Source organism: Bombina bombina, chromosome 2 (genome assembly GCF_027579735.1).
Source record: "Bombina bombina isolate aBomBom1 chromosome 2, aBomBom1.pri, whole genome shotgun sequence".
NCBI lineage: Eukaryota > Metazoa > Chordata > Amphibia > Anura > Bombinatoridae > Bombina > Bombina bombina.
Genome location: NC_069500.1, coordinates 1,138,412,724 through 1,138,421,359, shown reverse-complemented (window position 1 = coordinate 1,138,421,359; position 8,636 = coordinate 1,138,412,724).

Here is an 8,636-nt window from a genome sequence, read left to right as displayed (position 1 = left end):
AAACTAATAATTAACCTACCCTAACTGTTATACTAAAATTACATTAAACTATATTAAACTAATAATTAACCTACCCTAACTGTTATACTAAAATTACATTAAACTACAAATTAAATTAACTATATTATATATTTAAAAACCTAACCCTACTCAAGTTATTTAAAACTACTATTACAAATTACAAATTTACAAAAAACTAACAACTAAGTTACAAAAAAAATTAAACACTAAGTTACACAAAATAAAAAATAAATAATCAAATATTTTAACTAATTACACCTAATCTAAGAGCCCTATGAAAATAAAAAGCCCCCCCAAAGTAAAAAAAACCCTTAGCCTACAATAAACTACCAATAGCCCTTAAAAGGGTCTTTTGTGGGGCATTGCCCCAAAGAAATCAGCTCTTTTACCTGTAAATAAAAAATACAAACACCCCCCCAACAGTAAAACCCACCACCCACACAACCAACCCCCCAAATAAAAACCTAATCTAAAAGACCTAAGCTTCCCATTGCCCTGAAAAGGGCATTTGTATGGGCATTGCCCTTAAAAAGGCATTTAGCTCTTTTTCAAAAGCCAAAACCCTAATCTAAAATTAAAACCCACCCAATAAACCCTTAATTGGATCAGTCAATAGGATGACAGCTCAATCCTATTGGCTGATTGCAACAGCCAATAGGATTTTTTCAACCTTAATTCCGATTGGCTAATAGAAATCTATCAGCCAATTGGAATCTAAGGGATGCCATCTTGGATGACGTCATTTAAAGGAACCTTCATTCGGAAGAAGACGTCGTAAGAAGAGGATGCTGCACGTCGGATGTCTGGAAGATGGAGTCGCTCCACGCAGGATTGATGAAGATAGAAGATGCTGTCTGGATGAAGACGTCGGCCTGCTTGGATGAAGACTTCTAAAACAAAACGAATAGCAGCACTCCAATAGAATTTTCTTTAAATGTTTTATTTCATTTCCAGGTGTACACAAAAATAGCAACGTTTCGGACAACATGTCCTTCATCATGCCATATATACATCAGTTCCTCCTCCTCATTAAATACCCCTTAGGACACACCCACCAAAAAAACTTTCACTTGTAACTCTTTCAACATCAAAGTGGTGGCATTATAACATTAGCATATGTAGGTATCCTAACAATTATTCACCCTAAATATACAAACTAACTACCATAAGAAGGTGAAATGTTACACAATAATATGAGGGCAAAATTAATTATTAAAGAAAAAAGTAATACTCAAGCAAGTTAATTTCAAATTCCTTTTTCCTTGTTTCTTTACTTCTTTCTTTGTTTCTTTTTCTCTCTCATAGCACCACAGGAATTCTTAGGGTCTGAGGAACATCTATTTCCATATATAACACTAATCATTCAAAGAGAGAGACAAAAAAAATTGAGAACAAAAAAAATTACTCAAACAGTTTTTAAAGAAAAACAGACAAATCATAATCCTTGTTCATACCACATGGTGATAATGAATTTAAAGTAAAAATCCAGAATGCCTCTCTTTGTTTGAGATGCTGTTCCCTATTACCCCCACGTGTACCAAGGGGAATATGTTCCAAAACTTGGAACCTAAGTTGACTTACTCCATGTTGGGCCTCTAAAAAATGAATGGCTACAGGGGACTTTAAATTCTTTTCTCCTAATGTTGGACTTATGCTCACTGATCCTATCACGAACCCTACGGGTCGTCTCTCCTAAATAAATCAACCCAGGTAAAAGGAGGTAAATGGCATAATCAGTACTACATGTTAAAAAATCTTTAATCCAGAATTTTTTGCCTGACTGCGGATGTACAAAAGTAGGCCCCTTTAGCATACTATTACAATGGGAGCATCAAAGACATGGGTAACAGCCCATATTCTTACTGGTAATATACTTCTGCCTAACAATTCTTACACTCCCAATGTCTGCCTTAACCAAAGTATCTCTTAGATTAACCCCTCTCCTATAGGCTGGCATTGGCGTTTTCTGGAATTCTGGTATGTCTGAATTACAATCTGCTAAAATATACCAATGTTTATAAATTATTTTCTGAATTTGCATGCTCAATACATTGAATTTAGAGACAAACACAAGTTTATCCCCATTTCTCCCTTTGGTTTTCGTATGTGATTTCAGCAAACTCTCTCTTGTCATCTCCATTGTCCTATTAATCTCATTTTGAATTAGCTCTTTATCATATCCTCTGTTTAAAAAGAGATTTCCCATCTCCCTAAGCCTTATTTCACTTAATTTGTCCTCTGACACAATGCGACGAACCCGCATAAATTGGCTCTTCAGTAGGGAATTCTTTAAAGACTGAGGATGTGCACTATTTGCTGATAACAGATCATTTCTGTCCGTATCTTTTTTTATATAAATCTATCCTGATTCTATCCTTATCCTTAAATACCAAAGTGTCTAGAAAAGTAACGCTCTCCTCACTATGAACCAGGGTAAACTTGATGTTCCTAGTAGATAGATTCATCAGGTCTGAGATCAGGTCTGAGATACCGGGAAACGCGTTGTGGATAAATTGATTTTAATAAATTTTAATCTTGTAGTATCATGGCATATATTTTATTATTGGACCTCCTGCTACCTGACACTTTATTTTACACTGCCTCATATGGTATGACTTACGGAGTGGGATTGAATATCTACAGCTGAATTGCAAGTGTTATACAGTGACAGCTGGGATTTGCCGTAGTGGTCAGTGTGCTGGACAGCTGATAAATAGTCCAGAAGGCGCTTGTGGCACTTATCAAGTGCTTAACACATTGTGAGTATATTTCCTTGTTGTGTGTGCAATACCCTCACTCACTGATACACACTATTGCGGTGCCTTTGTTGTTTTTATCTCTCACATATTCAGTTATATTCCGGAGGGATTGATTGCCTGGATCAGCTTACTGGACAGCTGCTAATTGTTCAGAAGGACTTTGTGGCACTTATCAAGTGCTCAGTATCTTGTAAGTAGCATCTATAGATTGGGGAGTGCTGCTTTTTATTCAGAGGATACACACTATTTGGCGCCTCTTCTTTTATTTTTCCATATACAAATTTGAATCTGTTATTATTTTTTCCACTGCCCCCACACCCCTATCATTACTGATGGAGGTGTAGAGGCTGGAAACATCCATACTGAAAAGGATAAATTTATTTAGAGGTACAGCAATGTCCTCCAATTTATTTAGGAAATCCCCAGTATCCCTAATAAATGATTGGGATTCAACCACAAACCTCCTCAAAATTCGATCAAGATAAACTGAGACACCCGAGAACACACTGTCCACACCTGCCACAATAGGGTGTCTCGGTGTCTGTTAATCAAAAATTCCTTTTCTTCTTGTCCAATAATGCCTTTTTGAACAGCAACACCAATACATTTATTTAATTCCTTTTGAATGACAAAGACAGGGTTATATGCAATGGGTAAATAAATATCATTATCTGATACTTGGCGTAATATCTCTGATACATAGTCACCTTTGTTCTGTACCACAGTAGCTCTGCCCTTATCGGCAGATTTAATTATTAATAGTTTGTTATTCTTAATATTTAACAAACTATCTCTCTCCTTTCTGGAGAAATTCGAAACCCTGTGTTTGTATTTAAACCCTTGAGCGTCAGCTTTCTTCTTCAATTTATTTACATCCAAGTATACTTGTGAGATAAACGTGTCTATACTTTTATGATAGTACTGTGGATTAAATTTCTTTTTGGTTTTAAGTTGTAATTTCTTTAGACTTAACAAAGCTCTTGAGTCCGGACTATCTATCTTTACACTATCAGATGGTACAATATTCCCCTCTTTACTTTTTAGTGCAAAAAAAGACGAGTTTAATTTTTCTAAATAGCTTATATAAATCTTGGTCAAGCTCAAAAAAGTCACATTGATTTTGCGGACAGAATGAAAGTCCTTTATCCAGAACACAAAGTTCATCTTCTTTTAGAACCTGATCAGAGATATTGATAACCAGTCTGTCATTCCCCTCCAGTAACGGTTGGTCTGTCACATCTTTACTGAAATTACCTATTTCTTGCGTCGAGCCTGACTGTTGCCTTGACGGGTACTGCGTGTCCTTGTACCCGTTTCTGTGTCTGTGCTTTTTCCCTCCATGGCGGAGTCGTTTGCCGCCGTTCCATCTGAGTCCCCCGTCGATTCACTCAAGGTATTTTGGGATATACCCTCTTTCCTTGGTCTCCGTTGTCGTCGCCATCTTGGACCGGAAGTCCCACCTCCTGACCTGCTCTGTGGGTCATACTTCCAGCGGTAGACTCGATCTGTTGAGTAATCTTCTTCATCACGAAGAAATTTAGATTGTTTCCTCTCTTCTAGCATCTTTCGTAACTCAGCCACCTGGGAATTAACCCCTGCTAGGAACTTGTCGATCTCCTCCATGGTAAGTGAGGCTTTTAACTCTGCCTCCAATCAACTGACCTCAGATTGCTGTTGTTCTAGTTCTTTTTGTAAGCATTCCACAGTGAGCACCATCAAATCGAACGAGCATTTATTTAAAATCAGCTCGAATTTTTTGCAATATTCTGCATTATCCACCATCAGGTTAGGTCTAGCACTCATTCGAAGGCCCCGAGGAATTCTTTTCACCCGGTAATATTCAGATAATGTGGTAGAGTGCAGTTCAAAAGCAACTTGTTTTTTTAAGGGCTTTTTTCATAGTTACTACCGGCTTTTTCCACTGGCAGTACTTTGAGGAAATCTCTGGATCCCAATGCCAAGTGGTGATCCTTGAAGCCTCCAAATCTGTGTAAGCAAACGTAGTTGTACTCAACTCGTCATTACTTCCAGTCTCCATTTGTGCAGCAGTGCAAGTAACTAGTGCAGTAATGCAAACAATATTTTTTGTCTCTCTCTTTGTCTGAATGATTAGTGTTATATATGGAAATAGATGTTCCTCAGACCCTAAGAATTCCTGTGGTGCTATGAGAGAGAAAAAGAAACAAAGAAAGAAGTAAAGAAACAAGGAAAAAGGAATTTGAAATTAACTTGCTTGAGTATTACTTTTTTCTTTAATAATTAATTTTGCCCTCAAATTATTGTGCAACATTTCACCTTCTTATGTTAGATAGAGGTGAACTGGTAGTTATTTTGTATATTTAGGGTGAATAATTGTTAGGATACCTACATATGCTAATGTTATAATGCCACCACTTTGATGTGGAAAGAGTTAAAAGTGAAAGGTTTTTTGGTGAGTGTGTCCTAAGGGGTATTTAATGAGGAGGAGGAAATGATGTATATATGGCATGATGAAGGACATGTAGTCCGAAACGTTGCTATTTTTGTGTACTCCTGGCAATGAAATAAAACATTTGGAGAAAATTCTCTTGGAGTGCTGCTATTCGTTTTGGATATTGCTTGCTGGGTTGTGCAGTGCCTGGCTATAGCGTGCACCCAACATATTTGCCGTGTGTGCTGGACTATTGTGATATATTGGATGAAGACTTCTGCCGGCTTCGATGAGGACTTCTGCCGCTTTGTTGAGGATGGATGTCGGATCTTCAGAAACTGTAAGTGGATCTTCGGGGGTTAGTGTTAGGCTTTTTTAAGGGTTTATTGGGTGGGTTTTTATTTTAGATTAGGGTTTGGGCTTTTAAAAAAAGAGCTAAATGCCCTTTTAACGGCAATGCCCATACAAATGCCCTTTTCAGGGCAATGGGGAGCTTAGGTTTTTTAGATTAGGTTTTTATTTGGGGGGTTGGTTGTGTGGGCGGTGGGTTTTACTGTTGGGGGGTGTTTGTATTTTTTATTTACAGGTAAAAGAGCTGATTTCTTTGGGGCAATGCTCCGCAAAAGGCCCTTTTAAGGGCTATTGGTAGTTTATTGTAGGCTAGGGTTTTTTTGTTTTTTTGGGGGGGGCTTTTTTATTTTGATAGGGCTCTTAGATTAGGTGTAATTAGTTTAAATATTTGATAATTTATTTTTTATTTTGTGTAACTTAGTGTTTATTTTTTTGTAACTTAGTGTTTGTTATTTTTTGTAACTTAGTTGTTAGTTTTTTGTAACTTTGTAATTTGTAATTGTAGATTTAAATTATTTGAGTAGGGTTAGGTTTTTAACTATATAATATATTTTATTTAATTTGTAGTTTAATGTAATTTTAGTATTATAGTTAGGGTAGGTTCATTATTAGTTTAATATAGTTTATTGTAATTTTAGTTTAATAGTTAGGGTAGATTAATTATTAGTTTAATTTAAATCTAAAGGCAAGTTTAAATTTATTATAAGATAGGGATGAGGTAATATTTAATGTACAGTTAGCAGGTTGTTAGGTTTAGGGGTTAATAGGTTTAGTAAATGGTACTGATGTGGGAAGCCAGGGGTTTAGGGGTTAATAACTTTATTTAGTTGTGGTGGGCTCCTGGAGCGGCGGGATAGGGGTTAATACTTTTATGTAGGGGGCGGCGGTGTAGGGGCGGCAGATTAGGGGTTAATAAGTATAATGTAGGTGGCAGCGGTGTCGGGGCGGCAGATTAGGGGTTAATAAGTATAATGTAGGTGGCGGCGTTGTAGGGGGCGGCAGATTAAGGGTGTTTAGACTCGGGGGTTATGTTAGGTGTAAACGTAACTTTTATTCTCCCATAGGAATCAATGGGATATCGGGCAGCGGCAAACATAAGCTTTCACTGCTTTCAGACTCCCATTGATTCCTATGGCATCCGCCGCCTCCAGGGTTGGCGGATTGAAAAGCAGGTACGCTGGGCCAGAATAGTGGCGAGCGTACCTGGTAGAAAGTTGATAACTAGCAAAAGTAGTTAGATAGTGCCGAATTTGCATTCAGAACATCTGTAGTGACGTAAGCATCGATCTGTGTCGGACTGAAACCGGCGGATTGTATGTTACGTCACAAATTTCAACTTTTGCCGGTCTGTAGGCTTTGATAAATAAGGGGAATCCGGCTCTCCACAATTACGCTGCGGAATTCCAGCGTATTTGCGGTTGACGGCTTGATAAATAGGCCTCCAAGACTGGATGATACACAAGGAAAAATAAAGAGCGCAACTTGATCACCAGACGAGGCTTGGGCAAGTGACTCCAGTAGTGTGTATGACGAATAAACCAGATAAATATAAAGATGAATATAAAGTCAGATAACAGTCATAATCCAAAATATTGGATATAATAGGCACTTAACTCAGTCCCAAAATTTATATTCCTTATGGGATTTTTTTGGCTCTTCAAATGCCGGTTTGGTGAAATCCTGTGTTGATCTCCACCGTATAGATTATGCTGTGTGCAGAGTAGCTGTCAGTTTATGAGAAAACACCAGTGTGTGGTCTCACGAAGATATGTATAGGAGGGGGGAAAAAAACACAGCGCATCCATGACTCACAGCTTCTGTTTATTAAAGGTAACATATAATGCAAGACAATATTGCACTTAGAGGATGACAAAATAAAATAGTCACATCAGCAAAAGGCCAGCTTTCTGTGAGTACTCTATTGTGTAGATATCCTGAATGCTGACTCGCGGCTCCGGTTCCCAGTTAGGGGCGCTCAACAGCTGGAGTGTCCTGAAAATGACAGCACCCGGGCTTCTGCAGTTAGCTCCTCCCTACGTGTTTTCTCCGTTCACAGATGAACTTTCTCAAGGGCTTGTAGAAGTAACAGATCCCTTACTTCCACAAGCCCTTGAGAAAGTCCGTGCAGGGGGCGGCATTGCACAAGCATTTCACCAGAAAAAAAGCCATCATTTTTTACAAGGAGCTGAAAAGTTCTTGGTGATTTCAATAATTTTTCTTGATACTTTACTACAAGCTTTCAGATAATTTTGCCCTTATTGCATTAAACATCTAAAAGCACTTGATAAAGTCCTGAACTCACCTTTTTTTACATCTTTGCACGAAATCCAAGACAATTTTGAATAATTCTATTATGCTGCATATGTGCAAGACACTGAAATGGCCACAGGTGACCTTTTAGAGGTGTATTTGTATACATAATCTAGATTAATTAAAGGGATAGTCTAGTCAAAATGAAACTTTCATGATTCAGATAGAGCATGTAATGTTAAGCAACTTTCTAATTTACTCCTATTATCAAATTTTCTTCATTCTCTTGGTATATTTATTTGAAAAAGCAAGAATGTTAGCTTAGGAGCCGACCCATTTTTGGTTCAGCAAGTGGGTAGCGCTTGCCGATTGGTGTCTAAATGTAGTCATCAATCAGCAAGCTCTACCCAGGTGCTGAACCAAAAATAGGCTGGCTCCTAAGATTTACATTCTTACTTTTTTAAATAAAGATAGTAAGAGAGCAAAGAGAAATTGATAATAGGAGTAAATTAGAAAGTTGCTTAACCCCTTAATGACCACAGCCCTTTTCCATTTTCTGTCCGTTTGGGACCAAGGCTATTTTTACATTTTTGCAGTGTTTGTGTTTAGCTGTAATTTTCCTCTTACTCATTTTCTGTACCCACACATATTATATACCGTTTTTCTCGCCATTAAATGGACTTTCTAAAGATACCATTATTTTCATCATATCTTATAATATACTATAAAAAAAATATAAAATATGAGGAAAAAATGAAAAAAAAAAACACTTTTTCTAACTTTGACCCCCAAAATCTGTTACACATCTACAACCACCAAAAAAACACCCACGCTAAATAGTTTCT